The 24,006-nt window shown below is 42.3% G+C and overlaps 1 protein-coding gene across 4 annotated transcripts in view; it reads right to left on the reverse strand.

The window, feature by feature from the left end:
* Positions 1-22,830, reverse strand: part of FRS2 (fibroblast growth factor receptor substrate 2) — a 126,487-nt gene extending 103,657 nt beyond the window's left edge. For 2 of the 4 annotated variants that reach the window (XM_056130801.1, XM_056130800.1), the window contains exon 1: positions 22,687-22,830. The gene's annotated coding sequence lies outside the window, so the exon portion shown is untranslated. The remainder of the gene's footprint in view (positions 1-22,686) is intronic. The other 2 variants (XM_056130803.1, XM_056130802.1) reach the window with 2 other exon arrangements.
* Positions 22,831-24,006: the final 1,176 nt, after the last annotated feature.

Below are 24,006 nucleotides of genomic sequence, written 5' to 3' on the forward strand. Positions count from 1 at the left end.
TTTGTCTGGCGAGCTGCTCCGATTCAGAGGTTGCCACTAAGGCTACCCTGCCAGTGCCTCAGCAGCTCATTAATTGCTTTTTTAAAAATCACTTTATTGGATCGCTTGTCAATACAATGACTTAGCCAACTACGCACATGATTGTATTACTAAAAGCAGTTTTTAATTTTATGGACTTAACTAACTGTTTTAGAAAAAAAATCAAACTAGATAGCCCAAAGGTTTGTTGTCATTATCAATTATAGGCTTATGAAGCACAGAATATATCTCTCTAAATGAAAGATGCCAGCTGGCATATCCCAAAACAGTACATTCCTTTTCTAGATTCAAATACTCAGATAAATGCCAAGGAGAAATCTCACAAAATAAAGGCACATTTAAGAAAGGAGGGGGCTGGAGCAATAGCACAGTGGGTAGGGCAGTTGCCATGCACAGAGCCAACCTGGGTTCAATTCCCAGCATCCCGTATGGTCCCCTGAGCACCGTCAGGAGTAATTCCTGAGTGCACGAGCCAGGAGTAACCCCTGTGCATGGCCAGGTGTGATCCAAAAAGCAAAAAAAAAAAAAGGGGGGGGGAATTTTTTTTTAAAGTGCCTCAGAATTAATATACATTCTTGACATGTCTTGAGATCTACAAAAAAAAAGAATAAAAATGGTGATTTTTAATTCTTATTCTTTATCTTGCATTTATTAGTAAATTGCTTACTGTTGTTCAGTATCACTAAACAACTTTAATTATAATAACAAAGCCTGCAATTAAGAACCACATAAATGACCATTTAAATTTATAAATGATTTCCAATCTTGTTAAGGACACCTAAGGTAGAACTGGGCATTTCTTATGTTATTTTCAAGATTTAAAAAACTAGCCTAATAGTCTCATATGCTATTTGAAATACATAGCTAACTAAAATAACCAAACGTTTTTACTGGTGATGGGGGTGGCTGGAATTCAAACTCAGTGTGGTAAAACAATTACTTCATAGTGATTAAAAGCTCTATTGCAATTAGTCTTCAATAATAAAAATAGAAAATTCAATTATTATGTAATAAACACGTTCTATTTTGTGGGAAAACTTAAAAATTATAAGATCTGAAAAATCAATGTGAAATAGAAGAATTTAAGTTTTGTCTGCATAGTCCAGAAAACAAAATGTAAACTTAAAAATGCCAGACCCCAAATATTTTCAAAATATTTATCAGAAAAAAGTGTGAATACACTTGGTGAGGAGAGAAAGCTCGCTCTCTCGCTCTCTCTCCTCCCTTCTGCATCTCTCTCTCAAATACACACATTCCTTTTGTTGAAATTCCAATGGATTAACTGACATTTCATAAAATAACAATGACATTGATAAAGGAAATGGATTGAAATCTACAAAAGAATTTTTACTTCATTACTGCCCCAACAGTGACAATACTGCCAGATTTCAGCTGAGTGTGTTCACACATAGGTAGCTAACATAAAATAAAAATGGGGGCAGTAATGATAGTTTAGCGGGTAGAGTGTGTTTGCCTTGCATGCGGCAGACCTGGGTTCTATCCCTGGCATCCCATATGGTTCCCTGAGCACCGCCAGGAGTAATTCCTGAGTGCAGAGCTAGAAGTAACCAACTGAGCACCACTGGGTGTGACCCAAAAAAAAAAAAGCCAAAAAAAATTACAAGCCTAATTTTCTCTTTTTCCTTACAAGACTAATTTTTATTTGAAATTGCCTCTTATTTTTCTATAAAGGAACCAAAAGAAAAAAAGAGGCAAAATGAAACCAGCACATTGGAAAGCTGCAAGAACAATCCTCCAAGGCCACTCACAAGCACGTAGAGACTGAGGAAATCAGATGAGCAGAAAAGCACCTTCGCAGCTGTAAAGTGCAAGAGAACATGTAGTTCGAACCTACACAGACAACATACAAATCCAGGGGCTCCATCTCTTTAATCTGCCTGGCCATGGAAATGGTCTCTAACTTTCTCACCGGTGAAATGGAAATAAGATTTCACCACAAACTCCGTTAATAGATCTCTGCTTCATCAACTTACAGACATAAAGCTCTGATGCCTCCATTGGTCACTCCCTGCCGCTACCCTCACACTGACCACTTGAACCTTCAGAGTCCTCTAAGTACACCGCTTTCTCAACATGCCCCATCCTTCTGCTCACTCCAAATGAGGTGGTCACTTAATAAAAGCCAGCTGTTTGTTCCCCAGTTTCTGCCCACTGTACTTGTTATTGTAATTATGTAATTTAAGAGCATGGTGAACTGATGAATTATGAATGAGAATGGTTTTGTTCCTCTGAAAATTATATTTGAAAAGTTCAAAAAGATTCAAAGCCATTTTTTTTAACGTTCCCTGTATGATTTTCCTCTGCAGTCACTGTCCATAGGACTCTGAGAAGCTGTAGAAATACGCAAGTGTAGACTCAAGACAGGGCTGTTTCTTCAGCACTGTAAAAGAGTACATGACAAGGAACATATTCCTCTGTGCCACCTGACAGTGACTTCCCAGGGATATCCATGCTGTAAATGACGCCAGTTTTTAAAGTCACTGTGGGGGGGCGGAGCGATAGCACAGCGGGTAGGGCGTTTGCCTTGCAAAGGGCCGACCCGGTTTCGATTCCCAGCATCCCATATGGTCCCCTGAGCACCGTCAGGAGTAATTCCTGAGTGCAGAGCCAGGAGTAATCAATCCCTGAGCATTGCTGGGTGTGACCCGAAAAAAAAAAAAAAGTCATTGTGGAGTTAGGTATATGTAAGGCAGCTTTAAAAACAGGCTCAATGGACCTGAGTGCATGCTTAGCCCCTCCAGCAGTGATTCCTGAGCAGAGAGCCACCAGGTGTGACCCCAGGCCCCTTCCCCCAGAATAAAATGAATAACCACTGGGGTGGGCAGGACAGATGGCCAATGTAGGAGATAAAACAGTGCCTTGCTGTAGAAGCTGCAACTCTGGCCGAGTCCCCCACTCACATAATGGTCCCCTGAGCATGGCCCACACAGAAACAGTCCCTGCACACTGCCTGTCTGTCACAATCCCCTGTTCCACCCCAAAAATCACTGAGGTGAGGGATGTGGCTCAGCAAAACAAGCAACCCACCTCCAATTAAAACTCATTTCAAATGAAATCAGAAAAATTAAAAATGGTAAAAATCATTTTTGTGATAACTTGTAGACCGGTTTTTTTTATTATCTACTCAAACCCAATAGATCTTCTCTGTCGCTACCTCAAGCATGTGTCAACTTTAAGGCTAAATAAAACACCAACGAAGCCAAGTTCTGGCACTAGTAACGGTCCTGTTTTAATAGTTTCATTACCTTTTGGTGTTACCCTTACTGTTGTAAAAACGAAAGCATTGATACTTATCAAATATAGAGCAGTAAAAGGTGTAGTTCCCTGGTTAGCGTTGGGGTCACAGTTAAGGGAAAACAGTTCTCTAAAATGAATGAGGTTAGAAGCGGCCATGGATTCTGACTGAGGACAGGAACTCAACTCAGAGAAAACGCAGAGAGCAGAGAAGCCTCAATAAAAAAGCCATCACTGGGACTGGAGCTATAGCACAGCGGGGAGGGCGTTTGCCCTGAGCACCGCCAGGTGTAATTCCTGATGCAAAGCCAGGAGAAACCCCTGTGCATTGCCAGGTGACCCAAAATGAAAAAAAAAAAGAAACAAGAGCCATCACTTTAGAGGGAACAAACCTGTAGCCTAAATAGCTCACAGAAGGATGTGATGATTCAACCTCTGGTTCAGAACTGCTGAGCACTGGAATGAATGTTTAAACGCTTTTCAAATTACTTAAAAGAAAAATCACATTTTCATTTCAAGTTCATGTCACTCTGACATTACAATCAGGTTTACACTTCACACAAAGCTCTTACATAAAAAAATATTCTCTGAATTTAGAACAATGAAATAATTTTTTAACCTTACCGGTGTACAACACTAATATTTAACTTAATAAGGATTCAGCGGCATACTCCAAGGAATACCATCCTTTGGATAAACAATTTGGCTCAACACTAACAAACTTTCATATTTTTCACCGCACTATCACATATGGGCTGGAGCGATAGCACAGCGGTAGGGCGTTTGCCTTACAAGCGGCCAACATGGCCGATCAGAGTTCGATTCCTCTGCCCCTCTCGAAGAGCCCGGCAAGCTACCGAGAGTATCTCGCCGCACGGCAGAGCCTGGCAAGCTACCCGTGACGTATTCAATATGCCAAACACAGTAACAACAAGTCTCATGATGGAGACATTACTAGGCCTGCTCGAGCAAATCGATGAACAACGGGAGGACCGTGACCATGACTATCACATATCAGGAAATGCACCCTTAGAAAATAACCAAAATAATGAAGAAGTCTACGAAATTCTTAGAGGTTTTATTTTTTTAAATCTAAATCATTTCTTGCAACAGCAAAAATTAAGTATGAGATGGCAGCATGACAAAAAAAAATGGAACACAGACCATAAATATAAAACTTTGTATGAAAACCTTGATAGGCAGATTACAAAGTTTAGTGGTTGCAGCTTATAGCTCATGTTTTCAGTGTTGCTGAGTCTGTGCTTTAGATATATAACTATATTACTCTCCCAAATCACAATATAACCAAAGCCCTGACCCTTGCTCCCCATTACTTACCTTACTCATTTTCTTCCTTCCCCCCATTCATATTTTCCCCCCTCTCTGTCCCTCTCCCTTAGCTCTGGGGTCAAGGGCATCCTCTGGGCATCATCTGGGCATCCTCCCTTCGTGATACTTCCTCATCCAGTTATTCTTATGACCGGTCACGGTCCTCCCGTTGTTCATCGATTTGCTCAAGCGGGCCCAGTAACGTCTCCATTGTGACACTTGTTACTGTGTTTGGCATATCGAACACATCACGGGTAGCTTGCCAGGCTCTGCCATGCAGGCGAGTTACTCTCGGTAGCTTGCCGGGTTCTCCGAGAGGGGCAGAGGAATCGAACTCAGGTCGGCCATACTGGCTGCGTGCAAGGCAAATGCCCTACCGCTGTGCTATCGCTCCAGCTCCAGTTATTCTATATATCACAAATAAGATTATCCTGTGTCTTTCTTCTTCTGGCTTACTTCACTCGATATGCTGTCTTCTAGTTCCAAAAATTCAGTTTGCAGCAAATTGCATGGTTTCATCATTCCTTGCAGCTGCATACTAGTCCAGTATTCCACTGTGTATCTGTACCACATCTTCATGATCCAGCTACGTGTCCCTGGACACCTAGCTTGATTCTGTATCTTAGCTTTCTACTAAAGTGCAGTAATGAACAATAGTATGCATATGTTCTTTTTGAATCAATGTTTTTAAATCCTGGGGCTTGATGTTCAAAGGTGGAATCGCTGGGTTATATGGCAGCTCAATTCTATTACTGAGAACTCTCCATATTGTTTTTCCACAGTGGATGAATGCTCCTTTTCTACCACATCCCTGCCAGCACAGACTGTTCCTACTATTTTTAATATGTGCCATTCTCACTGGTGTGAGATATCTCATTGTCATCTTGATTTGGATTTCTCTACTAATAAGTGATGCTGAGCACTTTTTTGGATATATACTATACCACTAATGAATGTACCTATTGGCCAATCACCTGTCTTCCTCTGAGAAGTGTCTGTTCATTTCCTCTCCACTTTTTGAATTTTTTTTCATTTTTGGTTAATCTTTGTGAGTACTTTATCTATTCTGGATATCAATCCTTTATCTGATGTGTTGAATGTAAATGTTCTTCCCGTTCAGCTAGCTGTCTTTTAGTTTTAATCTGTGTTTCTATTGCTAAACAGAAGCTCTTTTGTTGGATATATAGTCTCATTCAGTTTTGTTGCCTTTGTCAGTGGTATCAAATCACTGAAAATGCCTTTGAGTGCAAATCTTGAAGCATTCTACCTATATTTTCTTCAATGTACTTTATAGTTTCCGGTTGAATCTCAAGGTCTTTCATCTGCTTTGAATTGACTCTTTTAAGTAAGCCATGAGATAGGTATGCACCTTTAATTTCTTACTTGTAGTTATCCAGTTTTCCCAGCAACATTTGTTGAAGAGGCTATCTTTACTCCATTTCATGTTCTCAGCTCCTTTGTCAAAAATCAACTGTCTATATATAGAGAGAGAGTTTTGTCCTTGGATATTCTATTTTGATCCATTGATCAGAATGGCCTATCTTTAGTATCATGCAGTTTTGATCACTGTGGCTTTATAATAAATCTCCAAATTAGGTAATGAGAAACCTTCCAATTTCTTATTTTTCAGTATGGCTTTGGCTCTTTGTGGTCTCACCTGATTTCATACAAACCTTACTAAGGACTTCTCTAGGTTCTTGAAGAATGTCATCTGAATTTGGATGAGGACTGCATTGAATCTATATTAATAGCTTAGGTAGGATGGTCATTTTTACATTATTGACTCTTCCAATCAATGAGCAAAGGATATTTTTCCTAAGGTCTTCTACTCTGTCTTAAGTGATTTAAAGTAATTTATGATACAGATCTCTCGTGTTTTTTTGTTAAGCTGATTCCTAGATACTTGATTTTTTTAAAACTATTTTAGATGGGACAGACGCCTTGATCACTTTCTCCTCAATTTTCAGAATATTCTTAACTAGTTTAAATACCAGGAGGATAGAGAGATAATGTAACAGATAAAGCCGTGCACAAGCTGACCCAGGTTTGATCTGGCACTCCATATGGTTCCCAAGCACTGCCAGGAGTAATTCCTGACTGCTAAAGTAGGAACAACCCAAGGACCTCTGGGTGTGCCCCCAAAACAAAAAAAAAAATAATTACCAAACCCTATACTTATAATTCATTAAGCAAAAGCCTCTGAATTTTTTCCCTAGCCAACAAAGTTTTGAACAGATATAAATACATTTTCTTGCATATATTTTATTTAAAGACATAAAAGACTAATATGAATTACATATATTCTATTTAAATATATAAATAATTAATATGAATTAGGCTGCAATAGCTCATCACCTTTGGATTGCACACCATAAGAGCAACATCATTCTTATTCCTTGTCATGCCATGGATTGAACTCAGGGCTGCATTATATGCAAGGCAAGTGCTCTACCACTGAACTACATCTCCAGCCCTCAATTACCTATATTTTAATTTACTATCTTAAACCAATTTTAATCTTAATTTCAACATGGTCTTTGATACCTATAAGGTGCCAATAATTATTTACAGAGTCCGGAAAGATACTACAGCAGGTGAAGCATTTGTCTTGCATGCAATTAACATGACTTCAACCCCTGAAAACCCATATGGTTCCATAAGTCTACTAGGAGTGTTCTCTGAGCACAGAGTCAAGAATAAACTCTGAGCACAGCCAGGTGTGACCCCCAAAACAAACAAAAATGATATTATTTACAAATTAATTATCCATGAATAAATTCCTGTCCTAACCAAGATTCAACACCTAAGTCCCTATCACTTTTGACTGAAAAGGAGAGGTAGAAGGTAAGAGGTAATGCACAAGGGGATGAAACTGGGCCAAGGATGTGGCTCAGTGGTACAGTTCGAGTTTCTAAGTTGATATCTGACATGGAAGAGAAGAATGCAGGAAAAGGGAGAAGTGGAGGATGAAGGAGTGGGAGAAGGGAAAGAAGAATCTGGAGAGGGTCTAAGCAATACTAGTTAACCAAGTCAAAAGACTACATTAGCCAACGCTGCATCCTAGCAGCAATACCAAAGCTAACTTTAGGAAAACAAGTTGTTTCCTTGGATCACTCAAGTCTCACAGACTTTTTTAATTTATCAATTTATTTTTTGGCTTTGAGGGCCTAACTCAAAGGTGCTCCAGGCTTATTCCTGGCTCTGCGCTCAAAGATCACTCCCAGCAGAACAATAGTTGGCAATAGGCAAGCACCCTACACACTATAATCTCTCTCCAGCCCCTCACGGGTTTCCCTAATAACGTCAACAAGGACTGAACAAATCTACCTCACTAATCTTTATCATCTAATGCTTTTAGGAGGTTCAAATTATCTTTGTTTTGTAAAAATTCATTAATTTTTATAGGAAAAGTCTTAGGCAGTTATGCAAAGCATTAAAAAAAACTTTCCACACAAACTTTTCTACATTATCTATCTGAATCCAAATATAAATATATAAAGAATACAATTACAACTAGTAACTAGTACTACCTTATAAGATACAATATACAGCAACTCATGTTACATGTTATTTACTAACAGACCAAGATACTAACAATGTTAACAGTGAACAAGACACAACAATGAATAAGACACACAACAATAAACAAGACACACAACCCTAAGGCTAAGATCCAGTAGCTTAAAAAGCAACTATAGTAAAGTGTCAGGGTGCTTGCCTTGCTTAAGGCTTACCTGGGTTCCATCCATAGCACCCTGTGTGGGCCCCTGAGCCCCACTAGGAGTGATCCCAGAGTACAGATCCAGGAGTGAACCCTAAGCCCCACTGCATGCGGACCCCAAACGAAAATAAACAAAAATATCCTAAGTATAACTGGTTAAAGGAATAAATCTTAAGAAAACTGGAGCCAGCAAAACAGTACCTTAGGTAGGGGGCTTGCCTTGCACATAGCCGACCAGGTTCAATCCCCAGCATCTCATGTGGTTTCCCAAGCCCACCAGGAGTGATCCCTGAGCACAGAGCACCTGAGCACTGCTGGGTGTGACCCCCCAAAAAATACAAAATAAAATAAAAATGAAAAAAGAAAATCAAGGCACAAACTCCAATAGCTATTTCTTATAAACGATGTCTCCAACTCTGTTTCCAGAACTATAGAACAAATACAACTGTCAAAAAAAATTAAAATAAAACAATGAAACACAGAATTGCTCAACAAACTAGAAAGTACTGCACAGAACTAAGATAAGTGATTACTGTACTGAAGAGTTGCATTAGGGGGTTGAAGAAATAGTATAGTGGGTAGGGAGTTTGCCTTGCATGAGGGTGACTTGGGTTTGATCCCAGGCACCCCATACCCTGATCCCTGCCAGGAGTAAGCCCATAGCAACCCTGGATGTGGCCCAAAAACAAAGTTTCATTAAGAAAAAATAAAACAGGGCAAGGTAGAGCTCAATAGGCTTGAGTCAATGCATTGCACACAAGAGGTCTGGGTCTGATGGCCAGCACAACATGGTCCCCCAGCACTAAGCCAGAGCAGCCTCTAAGCATAGCTTTGTGTGGCTCAAGCATCAATAAAATTGATAAATGAAAAATTTAAATACTTAGTAATCATATAACATGGACATATAAACTTAAGACACTATGCTTAGTGAAATAAGCCATTAACAAATAAACAAACGTTACTTACATTAAGTATCTAGAAGAGTTAAGTCCATAAAGATAGGAAAAAGCCCTGAACGCCACCAGATATGGCCCCAATCCTCTCACAGTAAAAAATAAATAAAAATAAATAAAATGGTCACTTCAATTTCCCCATATATTGCCACAATGTGTATGTGTGTGTGTGTGTGTGTGTGTGTGTGTGAGAGAGAGAGAGAGAGAGAGAGAAAGAGAGAGAGGGAGAGAAGAGAGAAATCCACTGTAGTAGCAGGAGAGATAGTAACACTGTCTTCCCATTGTTCATCGATTTGCTCAAGTGGGCCCAGTAATGTCTCCATTGTGTGACTTGTTATTCTGTTTGGCATATCGAATACATCACGGGGAGCTTGCCAGGCTTTGTTGTATGGGCGAAATACTCTCGGTAGCTTGCCGGGCTCTCCACAGGGGCGGAGGACTCGAACCCGGGTTGGCCAGGTAGGCCGTGTGCAAGGCAAATGTCCTACCGCTGTACTATCACTCCAGCCCTATGTTGCCACAATAAAAACTCAATATACTAGTTAAAATGGAAAAAAAGTTAAATATAGTTGAAGTGAAAATCATTTAATTGCGAAAGACAAGAACACAGAAAGATAAATACAGAAAGAAAAAGAAGGGCAAAATATGAATGGTGAGAAGATCTAACACACTTCAAATGGAAAAAAAAGAAACAATAAAAATTAACATGAGGAAAATCTTCGTAACTTTTGAAACACACCAATCTCTATATTTCAAAGTCAAGGGAGGGAGGGAGGGAGGGAGGGAGGGAGGGAGGAAGGAAGGAAGGAAGGAAGGAAGGAAGGAAGGAAGGAAGGAAGGAAGTTAGTTAGTTCTTGGGGGTCAGGAAGATGGTTCAATGACTTTTGCTTAAAGCCAAGAGTCTTAGAATGGGAGTGGCCTGTTCCCCAGTTTGATGAGAGGTCCAACAGCCCCAGCTACACCCAACAACCTCCAGCATAAAAATAACTGGCCCAGCTTCACAACTCCACAACTATTCTCAAGGAGATGCTAAGTCGCTGAATGGCCCCAGCTCCATAGTTCCATATCTATCATGCAGCCATACAACACCTCCAAGTTTCAGTACTGACAGCCCAGGAGGAGTACAGGAAATTTGATGGGAAAGTTGCATAGAAGCCCTCTAAGTTCAGTCAGTGAAAGCAATAATACAGAAGGCTCAATTAGCAACAATCAGTTCAGTAAACCCTAAAGGACTTTAGTAACACCACTGTAAGATATAACAATTTCAAAATTTTTTTCTTCCACGGAACTATTTTTTAATAATTCAATTTGTCAGTTTGTTGTAACAAGCAAAATAAATTCTTTTGTGACTGCTACGGGAGCTGGCTTGGGGGTTGGGTGGGAAACTGGGGACACTGATGGAGGGAAAGTCACACTGGTGGTAGGATTGGTGTGGAACACTGCCTGAAAGAACTGAACAGCTTTGTGAATCAAGGTGCTTAAACAAAGTTTCATGTGTATATTTTTAATTAAAAAAAAAAAAAACTGAGGCCAAAAGTGTGATCCCTGGTGCTCCCCACATACACAAAACAATCCCAATAGCAGCGCTGTCTGGGACCCCTCCTGTGCCACAACACAGTGTGTTTAGCCTCCCTCGCGCGGCCCAGTTTGTTCATGCACTGAGAACTCAAAGTGCAACCCCCAGCAAACACCCCAACTAAAGGCAAAGAGGTGCAAACACTGCAGTCACAACTGTGGGCCTGGCAAACACACATGTGAATACCACAGCGACCCCTTGCGAGCACGACAACCAGAATGTGTGCGAGCACTGCAAGGAAGAGCACAGCAACCCTCCAACCCCCAAACGCAGGTACAAAGTCTGCCGGCCCCAGTCATCACAACACTAGAAGGGGAAAGGCACAAGGTAACATTCATTTTTATACAAATGACAAAAATTTTTTAAACTTTTTTTGACTGAGGTGTTTTGACTTACAATATTGTTAATGATGGTTTCCCGTGTACATAACTGCAACACCACAACCCTCACCAATATACCCACCCCCTTTCCCTAAGGACCCCAATATCTCTCCTTTCCACCACCAACAGCAACCCCTCCCCCAACAAACTCAACTGTATGGATCAGTTCTCTTTTTGTGTTGACTCTGGCCCTTTATTATTACTTGGCTGTCTATCTTTAGGTTGTACATACGAGAAAGATCATTTTATAACTATCTGAAAAAGGAAAATGAAATTTAAAGGCAATCCTCTTCCAAACCTATAAAAATGAAAGTACAGAACACCCAAGCCAAAGAAAATATTCCTTTGAAAACTAGCTGTAATGAATCAACTGTAGCACTGTAGCACTGTTCCTCCCGTTGTTTATCAATTTGCTCGAGCAGGCACCAGTAACGTCTCTATTGTGAGACGTGTTACTGTTTTTGGCATATCGAGCATGTCCCTGCCAGGCTTTGCCCTGCAGACACAATACTCTCGGTAGCTTGCCGGGCTCTCCAAGAGGGGCAGAGGAATCAAACCAGGCTTGGCCTTGTGCAAGGCAAACGCCCTACCTGCTGTGCTCCAGCCCCAATGAATCAACAGATAATAAGAATAAAGACAATTATACTGATCACAGATTTTTGTGGCAAAAGAAGCCAAAAGAGTAAGAAATAAAATTTATAATAAACTAAGAAAAAAACTACTAGCATAAAATACACACTCAGAAAACCATCTTCAGAAATGAAGCTAAGGTAAAAAAAAAAAATTAAGTTTTCCAACAACAAACCCTCACTAGAGAAAAACTGAAAGGTTATTATTTCAGGCAGGATGAAAATAATCTCAGATCCCAGACAAGAGAGCGGTCTGAAATGTAAACATATAAGTAAATGCAAGCAAAGTATTTTTAAAATTCCTAATCTATCATTAGTCAGGGAGAACTAAAATAAAGGAAAACTACATAGAGTTTAACTTCCAAAGCTGGAGAAGGAAATAAAGTTTTTTGGGTTTTTGGGGTTTTTTTTTTTTTTTTGCATTTTGGGTCACACCCAGTGATGCTCAAGGGTTACTCCTGGCTCTGCACTCAGGAATCACTCCTGGCAGTGCTCGGGGACCATATGGGACACTGGGAATTGAACCTGGGTTGGCCACATGTGAGGCAAACAAACGCCCTACCCGTTGTGCTATGGCTCCAGCCCTGGAAATAAAGTATTTTTAAATGCATTCATTAATTTTAGGAAAAAAAGGGCATGCTTAACACAAATTTCAGATGACTGACACAAAACAATGATAATGAGTTATAAAGAGGCTAGAGATGCTGGCAGTATTCTGGTTTTGAAGCTAAACAGAGGTAGCCCATTTTTTAAATTCTTCTAATTACACGTGTAATTAGGGCGGAGCCATAGCATAGTGGGCAGGGCATTTGCCTTGCATGAAGCAACCCGGGTTAGATTCCTCCGTCCCTCTCAGAAAGCCTGGCAAGCTACCGAGAATATCCCACCCGCACGGCAGAGCCTGGCAAGCTCCCCTTGGCATATTCAATATGCCAAAAACAGTAACAAGTCTCACAATGGAGACATTGCTGGTGCCCGCTCAAGCTAATCGATGAACAATAGGAGGACTACAGTGCTACACATGTAATACACCATTTTATTAAAAAAGTAATTTTTTAAATTACTACCTGGCAAGCTCCCCGTGGCATATTGATGTGCCAAAAACAGTAATAAGTCTCACAATGGAGACATTACTGGTGCCCGCTCAAACAAATCGATGAACAACAGGAGGACAGTGACAGTGACTACAGGCACTGAGAGTTAGCGTGGCGGGGAAAGGGCAGTATTAAGGCATGTGCCTCGCATGAGGCCAACCTTGGTCTGATCCCTGGCACCCGTATGGTCCCCAGCCCACCAGGAGTGATCCCTGAGCTCAAGAGCCAGGAGTAAACCCTGGGCATGGCGGCCTCCCCCACAAAAAAAAAAAAAAAAAAAAAAAAAAATTTATTCCAGAGGAACTAACTGATAGCTCAATGGGCTGACTTCATGCTCTGCATACAAGGACCAGGTTGGATCCCTGGCACTGCAGGGTTTTCTGAGCACCGAAGAGCAGCTCACAGCCCCCAAACCAGCCCACCCTCACAAGAATTGGGGGTAGCCCTGGGACATGGTGGGGAGGGGTGGGGAATCAGCGCACTAGGTAAAAATATTAATGATGACTTCCTAAAATTCTAGATTACTTCACAAACTTTGGTCTTCAAAGTTGAAATCAAATAATCACCATTTCATTCAACAAAAAATTTGAGTGCCTAATGTTTGCCTGTAACTAAGAAAGTGGCGTGATTTCTCACTTCTTTCTTGTCTTCCTAATCCTAGAGCAGCACTAATACAGCAGCCACTAGATACATGGAGCTAGCCCCTTTTATTTATTTATTTATTTATTTATTTTATAATGTAGGAGTACTGCTATTTATTCAGCCATTGATTAAGCTGACTGAATTGGGCTAGCACCTTTTTAATTAGTAAAAATTTAAATTCAGTTCCTTTATATCACTGGACACAACACATTTTTAAGTGTACAGTAGTCATATGTATGGAACTATATCGAATAGAACAGACATGTAATATTTCCATCACTGTAGAAAGTTCTATTATATAACCCTGCTGTGTTTTAACACCAGGACTTCATATACTTGTAATTGAATGATTCACTCGTCTCTTTGTTTTCCAGGTCACCCAGCAATGTTCAGGGGGCTACACTGTGCGCAGGGAACTCCTGGCAGTGCTGGGGTGTGGGGGAGGGACACGGGGAGAACAAGAAGGCACTGCCAGGATCCAACCCAGCTGCCAGTAATCTAAGCAAGCACCCTAACCTTTGTGTTATCTCTCTGGCCCCAATTTCAAATAATATAAGAAAGAATTCTTTAACTAACTGAATCTTGGGTTGGAAAGACAGCTCAACAAACTGAGTGCATGCTTTGCTAGCAGGAGCCCTGGGTTCCAGACCCACAGCATGTGGCCCGAGCACTTGCCAGGAGCACACCTCTCCTCCCCACCAGCTCCAGCCAGCAGGCCCCAAGCACCAGTGGGTGTGGCCCAAAACACAGCAATAACACTGTAGAACTGTCCTCCCATTGTTCATCGATTTGCTCAAGCGGGCACCAGTAACATCTCCATTGTGAGACTCGTTACTGTTTTGGGCATATGGCTTGGGGATCTTGCCAGTCTCTGCCCTGCAGGTGGGATACTCTCAGTAGCTTGCTGGGCACTCCAAGAGGGACAGAGAAATCGAACCCTTGCTATCGCTCCAGTCCAACCAAACAGCAATAAATAAAAAAAAAAAATTTAAGTTGTTTTACTCTAAGGAACTACACAAGGAACTACACTTCATGAGCGGGAGATAGGGGTGGAGGAAGAAGAGAGAAACTATAGACTTCTAAATAGTATTTTAAACAGGCTCTTCAAGCCTATGTTAACCACATACCTCGCTTGCTTCTATTTCCACTCTGGAGCAGTCTGTGTTCTCTCTTTAACACCCTTTCCCAGCCCTGACCTCAATTAAAAATTACCTCCCCCCAGTTTTTTGTTGAAGTTTTCTGTGGAGCCAGAGAGAGCGAGAGCACAGAGGTAGGCATCTGCCTTGTATGTGCTGCAACAGAGACAGCTGTTGAATCCCTGCACTGCAGATGTTTTCTGAGCAACACTAAGGGCTTACAATAGGGTGTGCTCCACCTACCCTCTCACCCCTGCAAAAAAAAAGCTCCGGTTTATTTGTTAAAAATACAGGGAAGGGGCTGGAGCAATAGCACAGCGAGTAGGGCATTTGCCTTGCATGCGGCTGACCCGGGTTCGATTCCCAGCATCCCATATGGTCCCCCGAGCACCACCAGGAGTAATTCCTGAGTGCAGAGTCAGGAGTAATCCCTGTGCATTACAGGGTGTGACCAAAAAAAAAATATATATATATATATATATGGAAAAGGGCTTAATGGCTTCAGGATGAAATACAACAATCTTCACATACTTTCCTCTACGTAAATTTTTGGGGATCATTTTTAGTAGAGTGATTTATAACAAGCAATACAAAATAAATTATTTAGGTGCCGCTTTGAGGGAAGGGTTTAGGGCTCAGGATGGAAACATTCAAAATATGGTGGTGGGATTAGTGTTGGAATATTAAAAGTAACAAATTATTGTGAACAACTTTATAAAAGTATTTTAAAAATACAGGGGGAAATGTCAAGAATTGTTTTACCATCCCACACATGCCACCAAAACCATCAGAACATGTGACTTATTTTAATGGGCCAAAAATTAACTAGTTAAGCTCATGCTAACTTGTAACAGAAGTCATGACATGGTGAAGCAAAAAGTCAAAGGATAAAGATACCACCCCAATTTTTGTTGGCAGTATTCTAAAATCTTATTTACAAATATAAAATAGCAAAATGCAAAACACATGAATTCTAAAAATAAAATCTTAAAGGGATCAAGGTCTGTTTTACTGTTGCACGACATTTTGAGTCTCATATCTTGTCTGAGAAAACTATTCACTGCTGTCATTAGGAGTATTTTGGAGGAAGAATTAAAGGTTAAGTAAAATTAATTATTTCTATATGTGCTTTTGCAAATCGACGAACAATGGGAGGACAGTGCAGTGCTATGTGCTCTTAATTTATTGGAAACCATGATATAGAGCAAAGCTCTATAAAACACTAAGCGATAATAGCAAAAGTAGCAATCTACCACCAGTCTTCTTTAAAACTGAAGGACAAAGAACCTAAGCTATTTCAACTTAACCTGAACATTTTGCTTTAGGCATTCTAACACATATTAACCATTTTTATAGCACCCCCAATTTTTGTGATTACCTAACCAAAAACAAGCAAAAAAAAAACAAATGTTAAGCTTTAATTTAACAGGCACTTAGGTTATGTGTGCACCTTAAAACCTGCCCTCCCCACTCTAAGTGAACCAGAGAGTCAATAAGCTTCTCATGTAGACAACTGAATGTCATTTCAATAAGTGCTTATGCTAATAACTGGTTTGAGTTCCCAGGAGGACTTCTGTGGCTCCACTTACATAACCCATTATGCAAAGTGCTGAACTATTCTTTCTCTAGAAAGCATTTTGAATACTGATATTTGTACAAGGTTTACTTGCTATATTAAATAAAGACGCCTTCCCCCCATTTAACAATCTTTTCTGCAGAAGGGGTGAAAAGGAAACCCAATTTCTGCAACTTCACTATGTCAAAGGCGAATTATTTATCTTGTTGGCTAATAAACAAGAGTAATGACTTACAACAGCACCCCCAGGCAGCCCCTACAGTTCCCGGCTTCTCTCCTGGGACTCTGGTTGAGAAACAGTCTTAAATAATTTGGAGCAACTTGTTTGAAGTCCACTGAAAATAATCTGAGTGAACTGCTTCTTGAATGTGCTCAAAGTATTCACGTAAAAAACTTGGCACCATTAAGTTAAATGGTGATTATGTTCTTTTTTAGTAAAATGCAAGGTTTTTAAATATCAAATTCTCCTGGTTAAATTAACATGTATGACCTGCAGGGTAACAGACAGACAGGCTAAATGTATCTGAAACCTAACTTGTATGTTAAAAAAAAAATAACTCGAGGGGATGGAGATGGATCTCAGAGATAGAGAACTTGCGTTGCATGTGAGGCCTTGTGCTCAATCCCCAGCACCACAAAGACAAAAAACAGAAACAAAAACTGGAAACAAGCATAGAGTTGTCAACTTTTATTTTGCCAAGAACATTTAACAAGAAAACAACTTCTAATTCCCATCACCATTATTTCATGCCCCCCAAAAAGTGCTTACACCCACCCCAAAATAGAAAGATAAAAGAAAATTTTAAGGGAAAAATATTTTAAATTCAAAAGACCTAGCTTTATGGGAAAAAAAATTTCACTCACTTTAAACAAGTGAAAACGCTGTCATGAACAGACACCACCCCACAGTACTCCACAGTACGGCACTCAGGAAACACAGGTCCGAGCAGCTGACTCCTTCTTGGAAAAAGAAAGCAATGGTAGGGCATGCCCAAACCAAATATTCAATTATTCAATAATGAGGAAATGACACTAAGAGGGGTTTGGGAATCTCCCAAGGTCGCAGATAAGAATTCTGACATAGATCTGTCTAATTCTAGAGTCAGAGTTCTTAATCACTGAGCAAACTTCTAATATTTTAATATTCTTCCAGTGGTATAGAGAATGCATTCTAATCCAGTCACCTTTGTGACCAATGACAACCGAGGAATTTCCAAGACAGCTGGTGGGAGTGAGAGGTGTATTCCCTGGCCATCACTCACAGAGTGAAGCTAAATGGGACTCCTGACCTTTGCCTCATTAATACCAGGCTCACTGCAACTAAGCCAACCAGCCCAGACAAAGCACACACAGACACCCCCTGCCTGCCTCCAACACTAACGTAGACTCTCAAGATATTTCCAAGAGCCTGTGATACAGTGAAAAACATATTCCTGAACAACAAAAGAAATGCATTAATTCTCACAAAGTAAATAAACACTTCCATGAAAACTCAGTCTAAAAATAATAAACTTTACCTCAAAAAGTTAAACTCTAAATCTCCTTCTGCAAACCATTACAATCTCTTACACATTAATACACAGGTTCCCCTTGTTTATCTAACCCCTCCCCAAAAAAAGGCCACACGAAAGTCTATAAATCTATATCTCTTCATTTCCAAATTAAAACATACCTTATATATATATGGATCATTATACGATGTGAAATAAAGAGCAAGAGAGAGGGGGGAAAAAAAACCTATTCATGTTAATCAAAAGTACTTATAAAACATAGTCGGGAAAAAATATGTAATAAAATGTCTTTACTATGATAGGTACTATCAGTAGCCAGTAATAAGGAGACAGAATCATCTCTGAATATTCAGAGATTCCTTATAACTGAAACCAAAACTGAAAATCTATCATATAAAGAAATTCAGTATTGTATCAGAGATCTGTGTCCAAAGCCCTACAAATCATCTCCCAACAAATTGCCCAAAAGGAACAATGACATGGGCCAAAAGTAGTTGGTCCTCTCTGAAACAGAGCAATGATCACAGAGCATTCTTGCTAGCGTTGCAAGGAAATCTTTGATCCCAAAAAGGGTTTTCAATAATCCGATCCTTTCATTCCTTCTGAATCTGCTTTATGATGCAGGGTACACAGACTATCAAACTGTCCACTTTACAAAATAGCTTTTAGTGTCTTCTTTACTTTTCTTTCAAACTGATGATATCTAAAACCAGGGTGTTTTTTTTCTTTACCTCCAATTTTTTTTTCATTGAGGCATGGGGGCACACTTGCCAATGCTCAGGGGTTACCCTGGCTCAACACTCAGGAATTACTCTGGCGGTGCTTGGGGGACCATAAGGATGCTAGGGATCAAACCCAGTTGACTACGTGCAAGGCAAACATCCTACTGGAATACTACAGAAGGCCCCTTCTTTACCCTCTAAACCCTATCTCTTTAATCCCCTAATACAGATTCAACTAACAAATCTATTTGTATTATTCTCTCCATCCATGATTAATATATGCTGAGAGTTGACCTCTCTCATGAACTATAAACCTTCATTTCCAAGAAGCCTCTGGATATTTCTAGTGTTTGACAAATAAAGGGAAGAAAGGGGAGGGGGGGAAAAACCCTCAATTTGAGCTGGACAGTTCAACAGGCTAACACACATGCTTTGCATGCAGGAGGGCTGGATTCCATGCCCCAACATCGCATGGTGCCCTGGGTCCCAGATGAGCGACCCACAAGTACTGAACCAGGAGCAGCCCTGAGCCCCACTATAGCCCAACTGCTCTCCCAAAAAGCCTTGGTGTTTCCAAAACTGATTTTATTTTTCCCCTCTACACCCAGATTTTTCTTGTACTGCCTTTATCATCATCCCCACTAAAGACAGAATCTAGTTCCCCAAGCCTTCCTCAACAATCCCTCCTCCTACCCATCTACTAAATCATTCCACTGTTCCCGTCCTTGCTCAGTATTTATACTATACTGACCTCAGCTATCTACAACAAATCATTCTACACTACACTATCAGACCGTGGTAATTTCTCACTACATTCCCAAAGGCTGAACTTCTAAAAAAAAGTACTTAAACATGTTCCACTATCTAGCCCCAATTTAAATTTCAACCTAATGGCTTGTTCCCAAAAATGAACTCTATATTCTAGGTAATCTGTTCCACTCACTGTTCTCTGAGTACACAATGAACTTTCCCACCTCCACACTTGGGCTCACACCACTCTTTTTATCTGAAAAATCTTTGTCTACCTCCTCCAAATCCCTACATTTTTTTGTCTTAGAAAAGTCTTAACCTCTGCAATGTTGAACTTAACCACTCTACTGAGGCCTGGGGTTGAAGAAACACACAGGCTTTGAGTCCAGGCTGACTGAGAGGGAGCCCAATTATTTGGCAACTACATAGTTACTTAATGTATTTGTGAATCCTCAATATTAAGAAAACTATTTATATGCTGTCCTAAGGAATTGTAAAATGTATTCAAAGACTAGAGCACAGAGCCTGGTAATCCCTAAGAGGTCAATAAATTAACACTTAAGAGTTCCCTCCATAAGTAGTACTATACCTGCACCGCTTTACAAGATAATTTTAGATAAAAAGTAATCATTTTTTTCCCTTTTCATACAATTCCAAATGTATGGTCTAACCACTCATAATAGTGTTTATATGGATTATTCTACACTATAAATTTTTACACAAAAATTTTACATCACTTTTTTTTAATCCAGAGAAAGACCAAAGACTTCACTTTCACGCCTTAAAATGTTTATCAACACCTTTCATGAAGCTGTGCTAAACAATACTGAACAATTAGAAAAAAACTGTAATGTCTGAACTTCACAATTCAAAACTTTTTTTTTTCTTTTTGGGTCACACCCGGCGATACTCAGGGGTTACTCCTGGCTCTGCACTCAGGAATTACGCCGGCAGTGCTCAGGGGACCATATGGGATGCTGGGAATCGAACCCGGGTTGGCCGCGTGCAAGGCAAACACCCTACCCGCTGTGCTACTGCTCCAGCCCCCAACTTTTTATTTGTTTTCGGCCCACACCCAGCAGTGCTCAGGGCTTGCTCCCGACTTTGCTCAGGGATTACACCTGGCAGGCTCAGGGGACCATACTGGGTGGCAGGGACTGAACCTGGGTCAGCCATGTGCAAAGCAAACACATCCTACCTACTGTATTATTCCTCTAGCCCCACAATTCAACTTTTCAAGATCTGAGATAGACCTTAGAAAATTATTGTCAATATTTAAATCCCTTCATGGATATGGCTATATTTTTATTTGCTCCTACAAGGCATTTAACACCATGAAACCTAGTATGGAAAATGTTCAAAAGCTGTTGACTTGAAAAATAAAATAAAATTTACAATGCAAAAGTTTGTTAAAAGTTGAACTGCCTTGAACATCATAAACTTTGCATTGCCTTAGGGTATCACAATGACTGTCATTCCTTCAGTACAGATCCATAATCATGACAACTTTTCCAGATTTACTGCATTTCAATATTCCAATGGTAAAGGTTTAAACAGTCAAAAACACTTACGGCTAAGAATGTACAGTGTCAACTAATCTTTCCTTCCCATGTTTTTCCAGGGATTTTATAAATCATCCTTTGCCCGTGGAAGATTTTGCCTCAGAGAATTCACTGGACAAGTCACTTCAACCTATTCATGGTACTGCCTCCCATTTCCCTAGACTGAGGACATAAGTATCCCTTCCATCCCAGTAGAATCTAAGTCATAACAGAAGAACAGAACAAAAAGTGCAGTAAAGTGTCACTGGTCTCACAAAGGTAGTTTGTATACACTTTACTCTATAAAAACAATGGCCATCTGCTGATAATCATAACCTGCAGTAACTGCACTCCCCTCCGAGCATAACTTACAAAATCACCAACGGCAGTAATCTAGTATTTCCTGCAAATCTTTACCAGTAGTTTACTGGCCTAAAGTCAGTTCACTAAACATGACTATATCTCTTTCTCCTCTAGAAAATCCTTCATTTAACCCAAAGCAAACACTTCACGGCCTGAGTTTACATACACATTCAACAAAACACCTCTTCCTACCTGTGTGAACAAGGTGGGCAGGCCAAGAAATCGCTCGGGGAAGGGAGGAGAAAAGAATTTTCTTTTCAAAGTTCGGAGAAATGGCTCTCCACTGCCAAACACGAAGGTTTACATACTTTGGGCAAGAGGGGATATGTAATTCTCCAACCGCCTGCAATCAAGTCGCGCAACAACCGCAAGCTGAACTCATCATACAACTGTGACTTCAGCCAGCCACAGACATCAAGACTGCATAGCAAGAGAACTGCATGGCTTACGCTGGCTGCAAGAAGGCTAAGCGAAACATTGACCCTCCGCAAATGATCACTGTGTGTGTGTGTGTGTGTGTGTGTGTGTGTGTGTGTGTGACTGCAGAGAACTGCATCGCTTATTACGGCTGCAAAATTCAAAATTCAGCGAAAACACTGACTCTGCAAATGATCGCGCCGCGCGCGCGTGAGTGCGTGTGTGCGCGAGTGTGTGTGTGTGCGTCTGTTTGTGTGTGTGTGTGTGTGTGTGTGCGTGTGTAAAAGCAAACTTCAAGCTTGAGTAAGCTTTCAAGTGAGTAAGGATCACGCGCGGCATACCGGTGCCATGCTCATCTACGTATCCCGAAACGGTCCCGAGCGTCGTCCAAAATCGATCCCCGGCAACCCCGAAGTGGGTCTGGATGAATCAGCCCGAGCCTCCAACGATCCCCGGCATCCACACGCGCAAAAGCCCCACCCTGGGACTAACTGAGAAGACTACACCCGCGGGGACCCGAGTTAATGACCGGGCCCGGGGACAGAGCCAGAAGACGCGAAAGTCCAGACCTGGAACACAAGATTGAGTCTTGATGTCCAGCTTCCCAGTCCCAGCTCGGTCGCAGAAAAAGCAAATTCGGGTCGGGGGACTGGTGGGAGGGGGGGTTGGGGTGGGGGGAGGGAGGCGGCGGCGAGTCGCTTTGGGCCGAGCAGAAACGCGAGGGGTCCAGGGCATGAGAGAGGCCCGGCCCATCCCCAACTCCCGAGTCCCAACAGCAACAAACAGCGCCGGGAACCCCCCTCCCCGCTCCGCCCCGCCCACCCCCTGGCCCGGCCGCCCCGGCCACCCGCTCCGTCCCCCCGGCTCGGACCGAGCGAAGCCCGCGGCGGCGGACAACCCGCAGCCCCGAACGCCGACTGCCGACCCCGCAGCCCGGAACCCGGAGTGGGCTGGGGGGGCACCCCCCCAACACACACACACACACACACACACACGAACGCCAGTCCCGCCGCGCTGCGCGGCCACCCCAGCCCGCTCCCCGGGACACTCACCGTCGGCCCAGGCGCTGGGAGCGGGCAGGGCTCGGCCGGGCGGGCAGCGGTCCCCGGACCCCGCGCCGGGCTGGAGCCCTTGCACCGAGCCGAGCGAGCCTCAGCGGCAGTGCCTACCAGGCCTCTCTCCGGCCCGTAGCAAAGCACTTCCGGGGGCGCGGGGCGGGGGCGGGGCTTGGCACCGGAACTGCTCGCGGGCGGCGGCCGCCCGGGCCTCCCGGGCGAGGCGGGGCGGGGCCTCTCCCGCCGGGCGCCCGCCCGCGCCGCCGCCGCCGCCCCCGGGCCCGCGGCCCAGCCCTGCTCCCCGGGCTGCATCCTCCACCCTCTCGGGGGATGGTTAACCTTTCCCGGACGGAAAACCCGGGGGCTCGGAGGACTGAGAGGCGAAAGTCCGTCGTGAAACCGCCCCCCCCGCCCGCCCTCCACAAACACACACTTTCTTCCCACTCGCTCCTGCGTCCTCTCGGCCTCCTTAAAAAAAAAAAAAATTCTCATCTTAATCTTGATGCGAACGACGCTGACTGCCTGGTAGGCACTCCAGGGAGTGTGTCGGGTGCTTGGCTGAGTGAATCATCGCCACCCCCACCGCAGTCGGTGCTGAGTGCTTCTTGCACGGAAGAAACCGGGTCTGAGGTCCGGATTCCGCTGCCGCCCGGGTTGGCTTTTGATTTCTATTCTAAAGCACTTTTCATGCCTGAGTCTAGATCTCCTCCCTAGCCAACATTTCCTTCTTGAAGAACAGGGACCAAATTCTAATCCCATACTCCCATCATCTTTTGGAACTTCAGCAACGGACGAGAGCTTGTTGAGGGGCTCAGAGCTTTCTGCAACTTTTACTTTTAATCCCGGGCACTTCGTCGTATGCATCTCAGTCTCCTCAGTCTCGTATCTGAGAGTTGGGCGCAGGGGCTGTTAACCCTGGATCGTGGGGCCAATTCAAAATGGAAATACCTGGTAAACAGTTCCTTGTGCAGCGAGAGACCGGTTAGAACAGAACATAGTTCCTGTCCACAGTTCTTACACCTCATCAACAAATTTCTCCTCCAGTGGGTTCAGTCTAGCAAGGGCTAACTTGGAAAATTAGTGGGGGGGGGGCGGGGGGTGAATCAGCAATAGAAAAGGATCGCTCGCCAAGCAAACAAACGGTAGAGGTTGTTTGAAATGGGGAAAAATAAAGATAGGGAATAAAAAAAAAAATGACCTGGCCACTTATGAAGACTCCGAGCTGGTAAGATTTGCGGGCCCTCAGTGTCCAACGCCAAGCAGGGAAAAGTGAGTGGGGAGAGAAGATGGAATTCGCTAGTCTTTTGAGTCGGGAAA

The sequence above is a fragment of the Sorex fumeus genome, unplaced genomic scaffold (genome assembly GCF_029834395.1).
Source record: "Sorex fumeus unplaced genomic scaffold, SorFum_2.1 ptg000081l, whole genome shotgun sequence".
Lineage (NCBI taxonomy): Eukaryota > Metazoa > Chordata > Mammalia > Eulipotyphla > Soricidae > Sorex > Sorex fumeus.